The sequence below is a fragment of the Syngnathus floridae genome, chromosome 18 (assembly GCF_059516105.1).
Source record: "Syngnathus floridae isolate MCC-2025c chromosome 18, RoL_Sflo_1.0, whole genome shotgun sequence".
In the NCBI taxonomy this organism is placed as follows: domain Eukaryota; kingdom Metazoa; phylum Chordata; class Actinopteri; order Syngnathiformes; family Syngnathidae; genus Syngnathus; species Syngnathus floridae.
The window spans coordinates 4,851,451-4,873,445 of NC_142430.1; the positions used below are offsets into that span (position 1 = coordinate 4,851,451).

Sequence of the window (21,995 nt, forward strand, 5' to 3'; positions counted from 1 at the left end):
AACTGAATATTATACACAAGCAAATTGACTTTAATGAGCTTTACAAGTCAGGCTACTGCAGAAAAAGTCTTGAAGAACATTCCATAGTCCAAGCACAGGATGGCAGCAAAGCTCTGTCAAAATGAATAAGTAGCTCATGGTGCAACCATTTTACACAACATCCAAACCGGCTACTGAGGACACAAAAACAAACCTGCCATCCTTGAGATGCTTTCCTCACCATCAGTGGGGAATTAGTTTTATTTGCAATGATGACAATTGGAGGCCACGGTATAAGATTTATGATGTACAATATGTTCCTTCATTACTAAGAAAGGCTCTTTTCATGGTCGATAATATCAGACACAGGAAGCACATATATCAACTTGACTCCCTTTCCTAACCTTGTTTGCTTTCTACTGTTTGATATCTCCTGGTCTTCTTTCTCTTTTAAGATTGCTCGGGAGTTCCATCCAGCTGGTCATGCGGGGGGGAGTGGAAAGATGGTTCCAATTGAAGAATGTAAGTAATTAACCCCTCTTCCTCTCAAAACAACAACACCACATGTGTGTGGAGGGGCATCTGAGAAAGTTGTATCGATAGGTGGAAAAAAAATATGCAATTGACCAAATGTAGTCTTTGGACTAGCCGAAAGTGACGCTATGTCTCCAGCTTTATGGTGCTATATATGTACTGTAAAAGTTATTCAACCAAACAATCAGGTGGAATACATTCACATTTTCCAAATTAACAGACTTTTAAGGTGGGGGGAAAAAAATGTACATTTTCACTTGGCATGTTGTGCATAATGTGACACAAGAGGGGGGCATCGGAAAACTACCGACCAGGTCCAAGTATTTCTGGCTTTAAATATGAAAGGTACACTTGTGGTTGGCACGTGTCGCAGGGAAGTTTCTTTGGGAATAGTATCAGAAACTGACAAACCAGTCAGGATATTGTCTTTAAAAGGAAGTCGATTGGGCATCTGGTATCAAGGTAGTGACGTGAAGTGTACCCCAGTGGAGATTACGTGTTGGGGTTCCTCGCCAGGTCCTGAGGCAGAGCCCTCGGGCAGTGGAGCATGGAGGAAGAGGAGAGTCATCTACAGATGTGGCAGAGAGAGCTTCCAGATGACTTGTTGCTAAGGAGTGGACAGCAATACCATCAAAGTAGCAAAAGCATCTGGATGCAAGCTTGGGTCTTTTGGACTAGTATCTTCTGTCTATGCATTTCCAGGCCAGCTGCGAGGACGAGTCTCTTCTGCTCTGAGGCCTTCCCGCTGCGACACACATCCGGAACACGGCACCTGAGGAAGTGTCCAGGAAGGTAATAGAGCAATCCAAATATCTCCTGAGGGGAGCTCATCCATGGGGTTAGCCCAGACACTTGTCAAAGAGACCTGCTTTAATCTCCAATCTGATCCTTTTGGGCAGATGTTGTGACCAAGTCAAACCGAAAAATTGTAAATTACCAAGTCAATTTACTAATAATACAAAAAAATCAATACTGAGCATTCGATGCAGTAGAGCACTGGTATCAAACCCAAGGATCGGGGCCAGATATGGCTCACCTAATCATTTTACGTGGCCCACAAAGACAAATTGTGCATCTTCATGGGGTCAATACTCAAATTACAAATTGTCTCCACTTTTAAAAAAAATAGAGATTTTGCTAGCTTTTTACTCTCTCTATACAAGGTAAGTTTGACACTCCTGCAATAGAACAAGACCAAATAGACTTGAATATATTTCTTATTATATCCGTCTAATTTGAATGAAGCCCATCTGTTAAGCGTGACATTTTAATTTCAATGGAGGTAACATGAGTCAAGGAGGTGTTTGAGGTCATATCTCACCATGGAGGTTCCTCTTTTCGACTGAGCGCAGACTCATCTTTCTCTGATCTCTGTATACTTTGGCAAGACCAACAAAGCCCCCCCTGCCGGTACAGAGCAGATATTGTCTCTATTCTTGGGGATGAAAAGGGAGAACGCTATCACCCAGTGAGCATCCTGGAAACTTCAGCAAATGGTTTCGTCTTCCTCTTATTTCTCCACCTTTGAAGTATTCACTTCCTCCGGACAGCAAGTTGGATGCAAATTCGTTTGTCAATGGATCCTTTCATTTATTATACAGAAAGTGTAGGGAGCAAATTTTGAATTTGGTTAAGATAAAAACACACTTTAGTACCTCGTTCTTATTGTTTCCTAGTCAAGCTTGCTGAATTAGCGAAGGGGGGGGCAGATGGGGTGAATATACATTGTGTACACAAAGTGGTATCTGTGAGTGGAGGCAAAATGAAAATAAAGGTTTTATTGTGTAATCGAGTGACTGCTGCCAATACGGGGCAAAAATAGAAACATAATGTGATCCACCGGGGTTGCACAACTGCTTGTGGTTACGCCACTCGACATATGTTATTAAGTTCGGCAGGGGTGTCGCAGCCAGACGGTGTCGATTGGTTTGACGTCAGAGTGCACAAACCTTTTGATTCATTTCAATGTGGACCAAAATAAAAAAAAAAAAGCAAACAATTGACTTTCTCTCAAAGTCTGCAGGTTTGCTATCACGCGTCGAGTCTATCTTAGTGTTGGTCCTCGTTTGTGTGCGTGCATGTTTTGAGTACAATGTGGTTCCATTTAACCCTTTTTCTTCTGAGTGTGGCACCTTTTTTTTTTTTTTTTTACCGGAGAACTGTGTAGTGAAATTCCACTTAACGCCACATTTCCTGTTCGCTCAGCTGCATCTGAGCAGCTGGAGGCAACTGGAATGACATACACACATATGTGCTCACAAACAGGCCTTATTGCTAGCATAATATCGTAAGCATTAAAAAAAAAAAAAAGGCTAGTATGACAGATCTTACAAATTGGTGCCATGACCCCGATTTATATTTACTTGTTTTTGAAGGAATGACGACTCCTGTCGTTTAACATTTGTTCCATTGTGTGCTGTAAATAAAACACAGAAATAGACTCAGCAGGATGATGCGTTTACTATAACAGCCTCCAAAAAAAAAAAAAATGGTGTCGCCACCTCAGACACCTCATCCTGCCCTCAGTTTATTTTAGTGCCTGTTTTACACTTAAAATATCCTTTGTGGTTTACTCAAGCCTGGTACGACCTGGCGAGTATTGTTATGGTAGTTTTTAAAAAAAAAAAGATTAAACAACCGCATATTATTTTATCTGCTTATTTTTGAAAGTCTGTCAACTTCCTCTGTTACATAACAATAGGGCTAATTTATATAATACGCCTCCACGGTGAATTTCCCATGACCAGGCAAATATCCAAAACAAATCGGTTGTGTTAAGTATCCTATTATCCTTGGGATATATTTCAATAAAAAGCATGTTATGAGACACTCGATACTTTTTTGCATTGTTAGCCACTTAATGCATTTTTCAAAACATTGCCTATTATGTCCCATCTAATGGATTACGGCGCCCACCTTTTTATAGGCGAATTAAACTGAAGCTGTCACATGCGTTTGTGAACTCATCCTTTAATAAATTTAAAAAAAAATGCCACTGAAGCAGGTGAGCATATTAAAAAGACACTACAATGACTAATGGACGTAATATTGCATTTTGAGCCTGCCTGACTTCCTCCGATTTTAATTACTAACGCATTAACTTGAACCCGAATGAGTGTGTAGATTTCCCTGACAGATTAATAGCGGAGGAGGAAACCAGCGTGACTCATAGCCACCACTACCCCCCCACCACCAGCCTGCATCTCACACACTAATAACTCCACTCTGGAGGACCTCACGAGTCACTGGCTCACCCCACGCACGCCACTGCGATGCCCGCGGGGACTGTTATATTATTTCAATACAGAACTTCTTTATTCCGTGACCTCTTCAAATGTAGTGACAATGAAAAAGTCTGTGCAGCAGTAATAGACGTGGAAGTAGATGGTCCCTGAGAACTCAAATATTCCCACGGGAACTTAAAAAAAAAAATTCACAGTTGAAATTAAGCACCATGCGCTGATTTACTATGGCTCCATATTAGTAATCTGAAAACTCAATTCTGTGTGAGTCATTTTGTATATTAGTGCATTTGGATTTGATTTAGAAAAAAAAAATTATGTTTGTGTGCTGGTAAAAGTCACGCCATGCCGGGGTCACTTGTCACTTGTGTATTTGCTGGATGTGGGAAGGTGCCAGTGGAAAAAGCCCTCACTCTTTTAAGGCAACTGCTTATTTCCCAGCACCTCACACTGGTCTTTTCCTCTCCCTACTTTGGCATAAGGTTGAGGAAAACCCTTAGAGTGTGTGTATGCATGTGTGTGTGTGTGTGTGTGTGTGTGTGTGTGTGTGTGTGTGTACGCCCTCGCACCTCGTCACTTCTGATGCTGCAGTGGGAAGCCGAAGCTGCCAGGAGAACCCCAGACTGGCAGGCGTACCGAACGCCTACGCACACACTCACACATGCTTTTAACACACACGTGAGCCTCACATACACACATATATTTAAATACATAACACACAAGTCGTTCCCCTACACACCATGTACAAGCTTTTCCATAACTTTACTGCATTTTCTCTAACAAGTCAAACTTGTTCTGACTTAGTGCAATTATTCTAGAGGTCAACTCAGAGGTGACGCAATTCTACACATGCAAACAAATTTATAATTGTGCATATGATAGCAAGGGAAAATGTATCATATAGGAAAGGGAAAGTTCTTGTGGTTAGCTTGGATGAGATTTGAGCAGAAGCTTCCTTTTTTTTTTTTTTCTTTTTCCAGAGTTGTCTGTTGTGGACAGTTTACATAGAGGTGCTTGTGTATGTGGACTGGAACAGGAAGTGGGCTTTAGGTTGCTCTGCAGAAATGTCAGCTGACTAGTGTTACCACCAGCGGATCAGAAAGCAGTCGGGCATCAGTGGCCCGTTTCCGGATGGAATTCTGTGTGCGGATAAATAAATGCAGGAAAATCAAATGGAATGCGGTTAAGTTGATGAATAATTTGGAATTCGTGGATATAAATGAACCTTGACCTGCCGCAGGATTAGAAGAAATCAGTTTCTTCTTATGCCATGTTATGGACTAGTGGGCACAAATGAAGTCAGCTGTGTTTTCACGCATCTGCGAAAATACGGAATTCAGGTCTATTCTGCAAATTTAGACCTCACCGCTGAACTGCTGAGGTCAAATTTTGCAGTTAGATATGAAATATTTTCTTAATCAGGTTTATTGGGATTATAACTTGACATTATTTATTTGGTGTCCACTGTGGAATTTCAGTTTCTTCTCTTTGTTCCCATTTGGAATCCTAGTCAACTTTTTTGTTGTTGGTTAAATTCCCAATGACAAACGTCCTTGATTAAATCCAGATGCACGTAAACATTCGACCCCATTTCTCCCTGGGGTTTGGATCATCTTGAGGTTTGGCACAAGAGCTGGAAGTAAGACCCGGATTAAGGCTGAAACCTTGGAAAAGGGATACGGATGTGACTCCAGTTTACAATAAGCACTGAATAGGACAAAAATTGAAATGAGTTGAGAACAGATTATGACAGAGAGTTATGATATCACATGAAGACAAACAGTGATTTACTGGAATGGGATCTGCTAGGAAGTTGGAATCAGATGCATGAAATCGAAAATAAGATATAAACATGGAAATCATACGTCCATAAACAACAGTAACAAATTGAGTATACATTTGGAATTGAATTTAAAATGAATCATCAATCCCAAATGTGTAATATTAAATTATGACTTTGTGTCCAATCCCAAAGAACCAAAAGTATAGATTGTGTATTCCCTTGCCAAAACATTGTTTTTAGCGTCAACATTCACAAATGAGGTTACGCCAGTCTGTTTTGTCGCATATTTGTGCACTATGCTGTTTATGTGTGTGGACTGAGACGCTGCTGCCGACTATTGACACGATCCTGGCAGAATAATGTGACGGGCGCTCCAAGAAATGCGGCTGGTGGGGCTCAGTGCTGCAATTCGATCCTCGCCTTCTAACAAAACACTCAGCGAGAGACACAGCTCTATTTTCTCCTACCTGATCTTTTTCTTCCTGCTATGTATCAACCAATAGAGCTCAATCTTTTCTACTGCCAGCCTCTGTTGCCAATGGACCAGCGGACTTGGCTCAGAACTTCTCCCTTCCTCCGCGGCACTTAGTGCGATGGTACACAGCCAGTCCAGTCTGATCTCTTGCAGAAATGGCCTGGAAAAAAAAAAAAAAAAGCACTGCCTGAGGCTGCAGGCCATGTTCTAATCCTCAGCAGTATGCCCAATAGTCTTGGCTTAGGCTGAGCTGCTCTCAAATACCCTCTAATTCGACTAATGCAAGGCTTTGGCTCCTTGGCGCTCTGCACTGAGAAAATCTTCTTCAGAGTTTTGATATTTCTATTTGTTCTTTATCAGCGGCACTAGAGTGATGAGATGTGCCGTGGAAACTGCGGTTTGTCTAGTGTGTACGTTTTGCTAATTCTACTTCTGCATAGGTCAGCAAACGATCGACAAACATTCCTTCAATTGTTTGACAATCATTACAGTAGGGTAACAAAGAAAGGGAACTTTTTAAACATACGGTAAGGAAGTAGTGTGGTTTTGGAGCAGCTGCTTATTGGCTCCTTGTTTCCTGGTTTAGAGTATAAGCCCAAGTGTATAATGAGAGCACTGTAAACCTTTGGTGCTGCGGTCAGAGCGGGCTGCGACGTAGCGAACGTAATTAGGACCAACGTGAATCGAGTACCACCAATGTGGAAGAGTTTAGCATCACTGGGACTGCCATGGAGAAGAAGTGGATGACCTCAATTCTCAAAGTTTTGAATCGTTTTAGAAATAGTTCAAATAGGCACACTCGAAAGGTCAACAAAATTAGAAAAAAGTTCACATCTTATTGTGCCCCCAAATATTCAGCTATGATAGTTTCCTAAACATTAAGGGTTGTTAGGAAAACTTCTGTCGGTAGGAGTAGCAATGTGGAATTTAGGCTGGAATTACCGGCTAGGTGCTGACAAGCTCCAGGTCCGACAGAAGTGATCAGATGCTTCTGCCAAGTTATGAAAATCCCTGCGGTTTTGTGCTTGCAGTCAAGTTTGTTGTGTGGTTTTTATTTGTCTTTGTTGCTGTGGATTTTCTTTGGAAGCTCCCAAAAGAGGCCACACATGCATAGATGTTTGGCCCGAGTGTGGAAAGCAAAGTTTGGGATCGGCAAGGTGGGGTCCTTTTTAATAGCGCTGTTATCTAACTTACAGATGGTTTTTGGATCCGTGTTTTACCCATGGGAGGGAATAAATGAGCATATTTTGGAGGGAAATCCAAACATGCAACATGTTGCTAGCCCAATTCGAGGTTTGTTTTTGAATTGTTGTGGTTGGGGGTTTTGGCCCACACTAGGGATTTGTTGCAGATGCTAGAGTTGTGGCAGGCTTCCTTGTGACAACAAACTTGCTCAGAATGCCCTGAGCATCTGACAGTTCCTGCCTGAGAACATTCCACTCCAAAGGACTGATTTGGAAGGAAAAATAAATGTGTAGTTTGCATTAGGAATGTAGCACAAAGTATATACCGTATTTTCCGAACTGTAAGGCGCACCTAAAAACCTCCAATTTTCTCAAAAGCGCTTTATAATCCGGTGTGCCTTATATATGGACCAATATGGATTCGTGGATGAGGACTAATTTATTAAAGTAAGCTTTACGTGTTTATTTTGTGTGTTGTGTGATATTAACATTTGAGCAACGTTGAGTTATTGATACTATATTGTTTTCATTATTTCGAGCGTTACTATATTGTGATTGCATTAACGTTTGAGCAACCTTGAGTTATTTATTCTATGCGCTTTATAATCCGGTGCGCTTTATATATGGACAAAGTTTTAAAACGGGCCATTCATTGAAGGTGCGCCTTATAATCCGGTGCGCCTTATAGTGCGGAAAATACGGTACTAGTCGTGGAACCTTTATGACACATTTACTTTTTGACGCATTTCCTCATCGAAAGAGCTCCCATGACCCAACTTAGCCTTCTACTTTCATTTTAGTGATAGTAAAATGTCAACATGCTTTCACCCGCACAACACGAACTAAACATTGTTGAGTGGAACACTCAAAACCACTAATGGGCTTAAATGGTGAATGACATCACAGCTGTTATGCCTCTTGTCATTTTTCATTTTTAATGCATCCCGTGCAAGCAGTGGCTGCAGACATTGCAGTCTCGGGTTGCACGTATCATTCTGTGCTTGGGTGTGCAATATATCAGACGAGTCTTGAGGGGAAAATTTTGCTATATTGCTAAAAGGTCCAATATCATTAAAATGGAGTCAAATATCACTCCCCAGTGTTTACGTTGGATTGGTGAAATAGTCATGTGACTTAAGTATCTCTGACCAGAACAAATCGACCACACAAGTAATTATAAAGAGATGAACATATAAGTAGCAAAAATAGATCAGAGTAAAATACTCAGTGGAAATTATATGTGCTCTAAAAGTAGGCCGCCATTTTGGTTGAATCCTGATTTGTACGTTAAGGCTAATCGACCACATAGCAGTTGAAAAAATTCTCCACTCTGAAAGAATTTGCGCAATGTCATGTACCCCAGACATCCAATACCAGAACCTAACCACCACCCAGAACTATTCCACGTATGCAGGAATGAACATATTTTCACAATATTGATTGCCTCCAATTACATGACTTTGAGTCAACCACCAATCACTTTTGAGTCTAATGGACTTTCCATTGGCATTGATTCCCTGGAACTGGTGTGAATATAAAACAAATATGTGGACCCCCCCTTATTACGGAACACAGCGATCATTTGAAGCAATTTTACAAGATTTAAAATTATGTGAGGTTTGACAATAGAGTAAAACAATAGGCAAGGGAAAGCAAGAATGCAGTTCCAGTTGTAGCACCTAATATCAGCTTCTCTCTTGTGCCAGGTAGTAGTTAAGTGATATTACCCAAAGCGTAAACACGTAGGTATGTGGCTTTTACAGAATGGAACCATAAACACATAGCACAAGATCCAGGGAGAATAATTTCTAAGAAGCAGAGATTTTAATACAGGACCACCAATTATAATAATACATTTGGTTTGCCTATATTGACATATTGAAAAAAAAAAAAAAAGTCTCAGCTATGATATCGAATCCACTGTGGCATAACATCTTTAAAAACAAACTAAGGAGTTAAAGAACACTCCTCAGAAGTTATGTAACATGTCTGCAGTTTTTATTCCAAAGCATTTACTGTAATACACTGGCAACATTTTCACTCCCCCCCAAACCAAAATCTTCTTCGAGCCATATTTATTTTTGATTAGTATCACCTCTTAAACCTATAATAAACTTCAAATGTATAATTTGAATTGGCCACTTATTTTCAATGCTACGATGTGAATAATATGTTTTGAATTAGTTGCGTTGTCCAAAAATGTGACATTATTGTAGCGTTCGTCCAATCGGTTTCATCCTGTCATTATCAGAACTCTGGGTTACCATGGCAACACTACCAGAGTTCATTCTTTGTTGTAATTTGACAAGCATTCATATTGTGCTTTTTTATGCTAAACAAGTAATTTGGTGAGTGAGGTGATGTGGCCTCGTCTTGAGTTTTTTTTTTTTTTTTTGAAGTTCATGTACGTATGAGTCATGACAGTACTCCGGGGAGTAAGCGAGCATGCTCAAAGAAACACAGACACCCTTTCCGGCCCTCATCTATAGTTTGCTCCTTTGCTTGAGCGATATTCCAGCCAAGGTGCTTCTCCCTGAACTCCCACATCATCATCAAAGTGGAATGAGTAGTGTAAGGAGTGGCAGGAAGAAAAAAAAAAAAATTATACTAATCACATCCCCGTGGGGTTTCAGCAGCGGAGGAAAGGGCGAAGTAAACAATTTTCTTTATCGTGTTTTTTTTTGGAGTTTTCTTTTTTTTTTTTTTTTAAGATTCTCATGCTTTGTTGTTGGTTTTTTTTGCTGAGAAATAGCGAGGTGATTAATGCAGATCCCCTCCCCCTATTATTTACCCCCCTTTCTTCTGTTTTGGAAAAATTCCACCCTCTCCGCTAATTAATTCACAGCAGAATTAATGAGTGTGAGAAGAGATTGCAGAGGAAAGTGGAATTGGGGGGAGTCATTTTGGGATGAATATGTGCACAATATTTAGACAGGAGAGTATTTCAACGCTAACTTTGAGAGGCTGACTAGAATTAAAAGTCTAAATTAAGTTTGCCTTCAGGCGAGTGGCACATTGAGTACAGAATGCTGAAGGGGCAAGAAGGATGAGGATAAGGAATCAAGATATTCTGATATGCGACTTAAAGGTCTGACTAATGGAAGGTGACGTATAAACAAATGGATGATGAGAGAAAGATGAGAGGTTCAGAGGAATAAGTGGCGTGGATCGTCTTTCCTCATCGGGCGGCATCGGCGTCCAAATGTACTTGCACCGACATTAGGACAAAAGTCTTCCTCAAGAATAATTCCCGTCTAAACTCAATCAAGCACTTTTTCCATTTGATTCCGGGTTGAATAAATTGGTGGAAAGGCGTAACGAATCTTTGGATTGGCACTGCTTGCTTCTTGGCTAATTGTATTAAGGAACTGCAATGTGCTTATTCGTTCTCAAGTATCATCACTTGAACACTCTTTTGCTGTCCTCCTCCGTTCATTCTGTCCTCATTCTCCCTTGGCCACAATCTCACCTCAAGGTTTTCCTCCCACTCACCCATCCACATACGTACTTTTTTCCGCCCACCTACACTCTGTTTCACCTGCTTTCCACAACCGGGATCATTATTCAAGCTCCCCTTGCAGAATTATCCAAAGCAAATAGTGTGTTTTCTAAAAAATTCTACAGCCTGCTATTATCAAGAGGAAATGTAGCTTCCTTTCCTCTTTTAGGTTAAAAACCCTGGAAAAGGAATAAAAGTCGGGACATGGTTTGTTTCATTCAACCCGTAATAATTCAACAAACTACTCAGGCCTATTCTGCTTGTTTCTCCACAACGTGAAGCCAATTTTAATGGACCTGCAACATGTTCTCTACTAGCCGTGCACGTCTGGTAATGTCTAAAACCTAATTTAATTGTATTCCAATCGAGAGAGGTTTGCTAGAACGATTAAATCAAGATGGTTTCTGCTTGCTGATGTTGCTTTACTTTTTTTTGGACCTCTCGGCTATATTTCCAGTTTCGGTGTAATCCCGGCCGTGTTTCCCACCTCTGCATTGTGTACGGCGTGTAAACACGCCGATAATCGGTATCAGTGTGTTTGTATGGCTTTAAGATAGCGTGGGTGAAAAAAGCGATAAGGCTAAGTGAATGATTCCCTTCTCTAAACAGAGCTGTGCAGAGGGCAAGGCGGCTGCCATGGGAAGTGATTTGCCTTTTTTTTTTATAGGCACGTACTACTTTTGACCAAAATTTGCTGCGAAGTCAGGATGTAAATTTCGTTTTATGTTCTGCTACAATTTTAGGCCAGATTATGGTCATTTCTGGGAAAACGCGAGTAGAGTCCTGAAAAGGAACTTTCCAAATAAGTCCACACATATCAAAATTGGGAGTGCCGCATAAACAATGTTCTAAATGTGGAAAAAGTCATGAGCTCAATCCTGACTAACCCTAACCTTAACCCCGCCTCCTCACATCACACACCACGATTTGGCCTTTGAGGTCAGCGGCCTTTTTGGTTTTACTATCCAGTCTGTGCAACTGCTTCCCATATTGAAATGCATAAACATTTAAGACGACGACACACACCCCTTCTCTCACAAACACACCTCGAAGCCAGACTGTTGGATAAGCCTCATTTAGCTGCATCTGTGCAACACAGTTCTACAGTCACACAACATTTACAAGCCCCCTGTTACACTAAACAGACACACACATGGAATATGACTATGCACTTACGGATCAACGCAAAGCCCACATGCCCCTGCTACCAGCGTCATACATCACCTTCACGTCTATGTTATGTGGACCTGGTCTGGTGTTTTAATCCTTGAGCCATGTGGACCCTGCGTGCCACACCTTCCCTTTCTTTGGGTGGAGCACCCGGCTGCCGTCGACACTTTCTCATTCTGTCCGCAGCTACTGACAGCTGTGGAATTCTGACAAATGACCCATTTTTTTAACATATCTTTATGTAAATAAAGAAAAGATGAGAAAATAGTGGAAAAGTTAAATTTTTGATGACACGTGTTCTTAGTTTCTTAAGAGTATGCTAAAAAAAAAAAAAAATGCCTTTAGGTCATAGATAATAGGTTATCTAGCACAATGATTTAGCTCAACGATTTAAAAAAAAAAGTATTGATCACTGCCTAACTGGCCTGACAAATATTGACCCATTGTGACTTCCCAACTGATACATGATTTGAGATTTGTTTGCTTCACCAGTAGGAATGCAAAAAGTGTGTTTGCAAAAGTAGATTGCAAATAAAACACGAGTTTATTTAAACATCGGAAAGACCTCGACTCGCGTAGTTTCACACCTCGAGCGTACCAAAGTTTGGATCGTTAGGCCGGTCCATCCAAAACATTTTTTAATAAACTATGTTTTTGTTTTTTTTCTCCCAAAAACCTAATCCCCCACTGGTGAGTCTGACGACATCTCCGGTGGGTAGCACATGTGCGGGATTATTAGACTCTTCCAAGAGAGGAGATAGTATTTCTTTCACTAATTTTCCAACTTTTTTACCATCTCAGATTTTTCTATGCAATCTGTTCCAGCTCAGAGTCAGAAATACGGGTTCTTATTACCCAGCGATGAGGCCCTGTGGTAAGAAACAAACTAGGATTAAAACTTTCAGAGGAAGACTTGATCACAATCCACTCATTTAAATCCATATACAAACATTTTACCTTCTTACCGCTGAGACTGTAAAAAAAAAAAAAAGGCTGCATAGTTACAAAGTCTAGTAAATAATCACAGATATGCTATTGCATGACGTTTCTTCTGATGACATCACTGAAACTGGTTCAGTCAACCATCTCACTGCTCTAATAGTTTCTGGTGATGAGGATGTGCTCAGCAATGGAGGCGACAGGGGACATGTGAGTCACCGCATATTCATGATATCAGAATTCGGGAAGAAAACCATACGCTTGATCTGTCGCGAGTGCCAGGAATGAGAAAAGCATATTCGCTCATCCTCCATTGTCTTTATGTACGCTGTAGGTTTTCTTAATACTCCTTGATACAATTATAAAAATGTCTCTACCGTTCCCCATAATTAATTTTCATTGGCTGTTGTAATTCTCCATTTTTTTTAATCACAGCAAACTTTTATGATGTGTAATCTGTTCCCTCTCATGGCGTCATTTTTTATTTTGGCTGGCTGATGTGTGGATCCTTGTCCACACTTAAGTGATAAATTGAAAATAATCCACAAGTGGAAGGTAAATGGAAATAAAACGTCGTTGCTCGTGCAGCGTGTCCAAACGGACCGTTAATATGTTTATTCCTTTTTTGCTTCTCTGTAACTCTCAAGTATGACCCTGAGATTCGCTCATGCTGCACATACCTGATTACTTGGCATGACAACACAATCTACGTTGCGGAATCTAAAAATGAGATTTGTTTGCTTTTCCAGTAGTTTCCAATCCATAAGCACCGTTTACAGCGGAAAAAAACACTTGAAGCATCAAGCCAATACCACAAACTACTCTAATAGTAATGATAGAGTATCAGATATTACGGCAAACAGAAATAAATGATTTGCTATGGTTCTCTGCAAATGCAAATGTTAAGATAATACTTCAATCAATACGCGTGCGCTAACATCCACGAGTGGCCATCGACAATCTTTTTAAAAAAATCGCCAAAAGAAAATATCATGCACCGGTTAGACTCCACTTTGCAGCATGGAGAAATAATCATCGAAAAAAAAAAACGAGGAGGAGGATAGACTGGCAGAGGACGAGAGAAGTAATAAAACAGAAATTCAGACATTGAAAATGTATTTGATAAAGCAACACAGCATGGGGCGGTTCTGTTAGCTATTAGCTTACTTTGTTATTAGCTTACTTTGCTATTAGCATACTTTGCGATTACCTAACAATCTCATGGCAATAAAAGCCAATTATCTCAGCTACTGCATGCAGCTGGAGGGCAATGGCGATAAAAATATACAAGGAGGGGAAACAACAGATAAAGTTGAGAGCAAAAGACAAATGTGTGTCAAGGACAGACGGACTGGAGGAGGGGAGGAAGCACTCGGCCCTTAGCAAGGAGCAAGGTGTTGTGTAACCTTGGCAGCAAATTATCTAGGAATCAGCTGTTTTGCTTTCAAGCAAAAAAAAATTAACACAGTTGTTATTGTGTTGTTGAATTTATTTAGTTTTTGCTTTGCACTCAAACTATGCAGGCTTTGTTGAGATTTGGGATTACGTTGTCATTGTCACAAGAAACTTTGTGCCATTCCCAGCGAAGGCTTGCGAGGTTGACGAAAGAGTGGCGAAACCCTGCGGGACTCCGGGTTAACCACTAACAAGCGGAGAGGCCGTGCGATGCCAACCGTGCTGTGCTCTAAATGGCCACTTCAACCAGCACAATGACAGACTTCTGGTGCCAGAAAAGAGGCCAGCTCATGCGGAATTACCGCCGATATTCACACAAGCGACAGAAAACGTAATAGAGTTGTAAAACGGAAAACACAAGAGGGAGGGGGAGCACTTTCATGTTCTTTTATGTAATCTTTGTCTCTACCACAAAAGCAGAGAGGCAAAGAGATAATTGCCTAAGATTTCCAGGAACACCCCAAAGTCTCGTAAAAAATGGGCGTGTTATTTGATTAAAAGGAAGTATTAGTGTTTTGGGCTTAATTCAAAACGCTTAAAATGAAGTGACGTACTGTGAGGATGAAAATTGTATAATGTAGACTTCAGGCTATGGAAATAAAGTTTGATAAAATGGCTGTCAACTTTGTTTTCAGCCAAATTCAGTTGATACTAAATGACAAGCTGTGTGGGTGAATTTGAGCCAGCGTAACAATAAAAATGATTGTTGTGTTTGTTTGGACAAGCCGTCCAAATCTGACACTCCCCCTACGGTGCAAACGTCCGGCTTTGTCAGCCCAATAATGGCACCTAATTTGCTTGAAGTCAAAAGGACTCAGCGTTGAAGCAAAACAAGGTTGAACCAAAAAAAAAAAAAAGTGCTCTTGCCAGCCACCTTATTTTCCTACGTAAGCATCCTGTCAAATATTTCAGGCTTTTCCGTCCATTAACCCGAGGACTTGCGGTGATTTCTCAGAGACAGAGTGACATTCAGGAACTGCAGGGAAATGTCTCAGCTGCTTTGACAGTTTTTTTTTTCATGTCTACGAAATAGACGGTTAGGTGATTTGCTGCAGGTAGGAGTGATGACAAAGACTGCATGCATATCCGATTCCAATTCGATTCCTCCTCAAATCCGATTTTCAATCCAACTTTTTTAATCAGCTCATTGGCTACTCTCCCTTTGTGTGTGTCGTCTTTCCACATGTCCATGTCAGCTGTGAGGACGTGGCAAGGCAGTAAGTGGAGCGGGACTTTCCCAGAAACATTAGCCTCTCTGAGGACAAGGTGAGCTTGGTGGCCTGTCTGTCTGTCTGGCCATCCGTCTGTTTCAATATCATTGTCTGTCCTCGGCTGTTTGTATTCGAACGTCTCGTGCGCCTCCGCACTACAAAAGTCATTTTCATCATCAAGATACATGAGAGGCCTCTCTCGAGTGCCATGAAAGAAGGCAATTAGCATGAGGATGAAGATGATTGCCTCCGGACAGAAATGTTCCGTTTGTTTTCCCCTCTCTTCCCACAAGTCAAACAATGGCCCTAAGTCATTGCCAAAGTACGAGCCAACTCTGCCAGTCACAAACATGCCAACCGAGACGATTTCCAATTTTTGCGTGAATTTTTCCTTTCAATACCTGAGAGAATGTACCAAAAAGAAAAAAAATTAAAGCTCCATCCTTTCCAGAATTTCTTCCATTGGAACTAAATAAAATCTAGACGTGCCCATGTGTTGCGATATTTATGCCCGTAGATTTCTCACTTTCCAAAATCCAATGAGTCATCGCAACCTGTCATGACCCATCTAAACCAAGGCTTGACATTTTGTTTTCTTAATGTTCACTTAAGAATAACCAATCATCTCAACCATTATAAAGAAATCATCTCGTCATTGCAATTCTCCGTCGACTTGTTTGAAATTCTTCTTGAGTTGTCTGGTTGGATGTTTGGAAACTCTCCGGTTTCTTCATCCGTCTTGCTTTTTTTTTTTTTTGGTCAACCCTGTTCCACCAATATGCCTGCAAATTACTCTGTCACTCTCAAGTCTCATATTGCAGAACCGAGTCATATTTTTGATGAGCATAACCAACACGTCAAAGAAAAGCTCAGATAACAACAAATATTTTGACGACAAAACGCTTTGTGTTATGATTAGTGACATCCATCAATCAATCTGTAATTTTCCTTTAGGCGTTTTTTTTTTTTTTTAAAATCCTGGAATGCAAACTAATGCTGTTATTATCTTTCACCTCAAAAACACAAAACTCACACTAGATCTCCCAAATTTTTTCTCACTCTCTCTATGCCAGGAACAATCTTTAACTTTGACAGGCCACAGGCAAAGAACCAAGTATTGCACCACTGGGTGGCACTATTTCCCTTTCCATTCTTTATTTTATATTTAATATAGAGCAGTGATTCCTTTAGTCCTTTAGTTTTCTACTAGCATTTTTTTTTTCGCCCCAGCAACAATCAAACAAAAGTTTACTGTACCTTTAAATTAGCATTGGCAACAACATTTCAGCACAACATCTAATGAGATGATCCACAAAATACGTCAGTGCCAATACACACACCCATAAACCCACACTGACGAAAAAGGTACACTCTGCTCCTGAGGCCACCTCACTAATAGACTTATTTTCTTCACCTTGGAAAATACGAGAGGTAGCCAAACTTCTCTCGCCTCCCGTTTGGACCACACCCATTTGCCCGCTCAATAAATTTGATGTTTATGGGAGAAGATAGTCAATTCTGTCAGGTTGGGGTTGGGAAGATTTATATTTAGGGTGTTTTCAGCTTTAAACTGTAAACTTCTAATAATTCCTAACCACAATGAGCAGCTCTTTATAAGGTTACATTTTTTTCTTAACCTTCCAGATGACACTATATATCCTCTGCTTTTCCTTACTTACCTTTTTTTCCCCCAAAAAACTTTCATCCTCTGGTATTTTCCTATATTCCCCTCTTCTCCCCGTAATCTATTTTCCTGTCTTCTCTTCTTCTTTCCCCTCTCCCGTGGGGTCTCATCTTCTCTACTGTATCAACCTTTCATTATACCTTGTGCTTCATCTCAGATGCTCAATGCTAATAAGAGACATTTATAGAGTTGCGTGGCTGTAAAGTGTGTGTGTTGTAACTGCAAGCCCGCAACCCGAAACAAATACAACCTAAGAGGATTGCTTGGGATTTGTATTCATTTCCAGTCATTTCATACTTGAAAAAGCACTTAAGTGGAAGTTTGCGAGAATTTTGCAGGGTGCCGGATCTGTTTCGTTTATTTATTTTTTTGGCATTGTGGCGCACATGCTTCCATGATGTTGCAACTCAGGCTTAAAAATGACCATGACTGTGGTCTGCAAATCATCTTTGCACAAATGGAAAAAAAAAAAAGATAAGTAATGTTTTCTTGAGAGGCAGAACAGTGTGAGTTATTGAATACCCCCCTCAACACATGAGACACTATAATTACAAGGAACTATGGTGAGCCCAGTGTGTCTTCACGGTAAGATATTGTTACCCAAAAAGCTAACCGCAACATTGAACGTTTGCTCTTGAACCGCTGGCCATGAGCGCTGCGGCTTTTTCTTAATCGCACATATAAATGTGCTTTACGGCTTTATTGGGGTTTTCAACGAAAAAATGTTGGCCAGCTTTTATATAAACTTGAATGTCAGTCAGCAACAAAAAAAAATAAATGTTACTGCCATATTTGTGTGTCATCAGTCTTATTGGTTCAATACAGATGACATAAGATCTTACAAATGTTTCCATAGTGAAAAAATAAAAAAATAAACGCCCGAATCTGCACCTTTTAACCTGATCCACATTAAAAAAATTTATAGCTTCAAGCAATGCCATGCCAGTGGCGCAGTGGGTGGGAGAACAGAGAGAAGAAAACAAACACAGTAGAAGTAGTGGTTGTCATAATTTAAAGCATAAACATTATAATTTCACAAACCCCTGCCGTTCTCCTTTCTCGAGGCGGCGGGAAATGTCGTTTTAAGGGTCATTGTTAAGGTCGGCAGGTTTAGCCAGCAGGTAATCAGCTTTTAATGCAAAGGCATCCCCGCCCGCAGCTGACGGAGCTTCACGTGCGACCACACACACAATTAGCGCACAATTACCCGAGTGAGCGCTTCCCACAATCAGCATCACACGACAATCCCTCCCCAATCACTATCAATGACCTCGTAATCACCGCACGCTCTCAGCCAGACAGTCAAATGACCGATGGCTAGTGATGTCATCAGGATGTTATCATCTGGGCCGCTTAATGACAGGAAGTTTCCTTCGACAGAGGTCAAGGCTGTTTTTTTTTTAAAAATCTACTGAGCTTCACAATTTGTGGCTATTTCTGTACATTTGATTTATAAGTAAGGCAACTATAAAATCACATTCTCCTGATTTAACTCAGTCAAACATCTACAAATATTATCATTGGGTGTAAAGTAATCAGGAGACCTAAATTGCATGCCGACTACATTTGGGCTATTTAACGTTCATGCACTAGTGGTTGTGTTTTGATTGTGGTGTGAAATAGAGCATGGAGCTTGTGCATCATTAAGGGTTTGCCTGTACTTGCCGTTTGATTTCTGGCATGCGCGTTTACAACTTGAAAATAATTTGCAAGGCCTGTAAAGTTCATTTGGCTGCACCGTTTGTTTGTTCCAAAGGTTTTCATTGTTGTGTCTTTCTTGAGGGGCGATTGAAATGTAAAACTTTTTATGATTTATTTAAAGGCTTGTCATAGCAAAGCAAAAACATCTTGGAGATGTCTCTCTCTCTTTCTCGGACTCTCATTAATCAATGCCAGACCTCCCCACTTCCCCTGTCCATCCTTCGCAACCTTCATCCATCTTTTCCTGCCTTTCTTCTGTCCATTGCTGTCAAGTGCTTAGTTCTTCATGTTCGACATGATTATCACGGTGTCAAATCTGAAGAGGCGTCTTCAATAAAGGGCGCAAATATGACAGATTAGCGGTAGCGGTGCTAAAATTACCATTTAACAAGTTGACAAGAACATACACGTTTCCTCACAATTAGTCCACGAACATCCATTTTTATGTAACCATTCTCAACGTCATTATTTTCAGGGCTTTATCTTTATTACTCGATTAAAAAACATGCAGCGGTTTGACGGGTGAAGGTCACGAGAATAAAGAATGGCATCTATAATGGCTCCCACATTGTTCTTGGCAGACTCGGTGAGACAGTAGCATGACAGATTTGATAAATGAGCCTTGTTAGATTTGGCAAGCCGAAGCCTCTCGTTAGCGCTGCGTGTAATATTTTTATCAGCGGTAAAACGAGATGACAGCATGTAACTAAATAAGATGTTGTCGAAGTGTCATTTCACCCTTAAGAATAAATTTATCATGAGATGTTTACTACCCATAAGGAACCTTTCAAACCGAGAACAGAAGAATCCAGAAAACCCAGAATGAACAAGTCATTTGTGTAATTAGCTTCCGAGCCGTTTATGATGTCACAAGTGCGCCTTAGGGAACATTCTGTTAGGAAGCTGTTTCCTTTCACTGTCTTAATATATGAAGGACAAGCCTGTCTCTCGACACACACAATCTGCAAGTGAAGGACTCACTGGAAAATGAGCCCCGCCCCCTCCTGTCATGCCAACTGTCAATCAAAATGACTAATGAGCATTTGATTACATCACTGGACCTCTAACGTTGAACTTGGGACCTTTTAGCCAGGCGAAAAGAGAGACGCAAAGAGGATGCAAAGATGGAGAGAGATAAAGACGTGGGAGATAGTATTCATGTTGAATGAGGGAGGGGAGGCGGGGTTTAACGAGTGAGATAATAATGAGGCCACGACATCCCCGCACATGAAGACTTGAGATGAGAGATCTGGTTTCCATTCAACTCTGTTGGGGGCTTCCTGACTGAGGAAAAAGGGGAGTGAGTGGGGTGGGGGACGAGGGCAAAATCTAAATTCCTCTCAGCTCTTCCTCCCTGCATATCTGCTCTATCTGCATCTTCTCCCTGGCGGAAAAGGGAACACCACGAATTCTATTGTGTATATCTATGACGGCCTCCTCCAACCCTCAAAGCCAGCGATAATCCGAGACAACGTCCCATCAAACCATGAGTCATAACCTCTCAATCTTGGGACCTCTTGAACCTTTTCTGGGATCTTGACAGTCTCCTTAGCCAAAAGATCATGTTTTGTCATGTGTATAAATTTGGATATGCAGAAGAACCTGAACGAATCATTTTTGAATAGTATTTATAATTTTTAATTTCCTATGCGAAGCAAATTAACTTAATGTAAATCAATGTTGGAAAACGTAAAACAATACGAATCCTTATTTCCATCGACAACATCACATAATGTTTTTTTTGTTGTTGTTGTTTCACGTATGCCCATAATCTTTGAAAAGATCACCATCTGTAAAAGATTATTGAAGTTAATACTTCATAGCCTTTTCTTTAGGGAATTTAGAGCTACATAATACAAGACATAATCCCACCTAAAAACACAGGTAATGCAAGACCAACTCAAATCAACAATGGAAAGAGCAGAATAAGCAGCGGGGAGAGGATTAGTAATACATGATGGGAACGACAAGCATTCTGGAAACCTTAATTATTGGGGGGAGGTTTTACATGCAAGGAAGGAAGGAAACCAGTAAGCAAGGAAAGAAGGAAGGAAGGAAGCAGTGAATCGCAGTAATAAGGGAGACCTGCACAGAAGAATCCGGGTGTTCCTAATATTCTGGCCAATATGGCCGCCCCATTGGTGGGCTTGCTCATAGTAAACCTTTTCTAAAATCTCTCTGCTGTCCTTATCTGTTTTTGTAGCTCATTTTTATCTAAATCATCTGAAACAAGGAAACAAGTTTTATTGTCCATGTTTTGTAATTGAATGTGACTATCAGTAGCATCACAACCTACGTCAAAGTATAAACTTCTAAAAGCTATTTTGTTTCCAGAGCCAAACATGACTCCCCCATGGCCAGACAGACTGTTGTTGCTATTACTTTTACGGCACAGCCACACGTTAGCAAAAATTGCTAATGTTATGAGAAGATGTGATATGATGACAGAGCGTCGCAGAGTGTTCTTTCAATCAGGTCTGTCTGAAGCATTTGATAGTGTGTGTGTGTGTGTGTGTGTGTGTGTGTGTGTGCGCTCTCTCCCACTCCACTCCTTAAATTTCATTGCTCTAGGACTCGATTCCTCGGCACAAAACACAGACTATTACTTCCTCCCGTTCTTGCCTCTGTTCTCTTTCACCCTCCGTTATCCGTCATCATTAAAATCTTCCCGTCACTTCGTCACTTTTAAATTTCGTAGACTCTTCAAACTCGTCGTTTTCGCAATACCGACATCCATTGCGTGACGTCAGACTACTAGAATGCTTCCGTTGTCCCAGACAGCCTATCGATTACTTCAATCATGGAAAGTTATGATAATATGCTCTCCTGAATCTGCAAAATCTTTGAAAGGTTTGGTCGAAAAAGATAATTTAGAAAGCAGTGCAGGTGTTATGCAGAGGAGCAACATCTGCCCATGTTGTGTCCAACATCTCAACTCACTCGACAGATAAGCTCCAGTGATGGATCCGAGATGTCACTAGGCTAAACTCGGCCTGTCTATCACGGCTTTTTGTATATGTGTGAACGGCTTACGCTCGTGTGAGCCACAAGACGGATGGTTCGCACATTTCAGGGTCCAAAGGTTCTTGAGGGAGCGTATCAGTGGGAGGAGAACAGCAAAGAGATACGTGGAGAGGCC

At 40.8% G+C, this 21,995-nt stretch overlaps 1 protein-coding gene and 1 long non-coding RNA gene across 12 annotated transcripts in view; one reads left to right on the forward strand and one right to left on the reverse strand.

Annotated features, from left to right (window-relative positions):
* The window catches only part of LOC148382403 (bone morphogenetic protein 4-like), a 120,472-nt gene that overhangs the window by 3,048 nt on the left and 95,429 nt on the right, over positions 1-21,995 (forward strand). For 3 of the 8 annotated variants that reach the window (XR_015853870.1, XM_088359057.1, XM_088359062.1), the window contains 3 exons: positions 435-501; positions 1,030-1,148; positions 1,216-1,305. The gene's annotated coding sequence lies outside the window, so the exon portion shown is untranslated. Of the gene's footprint in view, positions 1-383; positions 502-1,029; positions 1,306-15,456; positions 15,527-21,995 lie in introns of those variants that run through there. The other 5 variants (XM_088359059.1, XM_088359061.1, XM_088359063.1 and 2 more) reach the window with 5 other exon arrangements.
* On the reverse strand, positions 8-11,968 carry LOC148382404 (uncharacterized). 4 transcript variants are annotated; one of them, XR_015853878.1, is made up of 4 exons: positions 11,873-11,968; positions 6,006-6,173; positions 4,987-5,419; positions 8-4,894 (listed from the first exon to the last, which is right to left on the reverse strand). It is a non-coding gene; the product is annotated as an uncharacterized LOC148382404 (long non-coding RNA). The 4 variants fall into 4 exon arrangements; XR_015853879.1 differs by having other exon boundaries at positions 8-1,285; positions 1,835-5,419; XR_015853877.1 differs by having other exon boundaries at positions 8-5,074.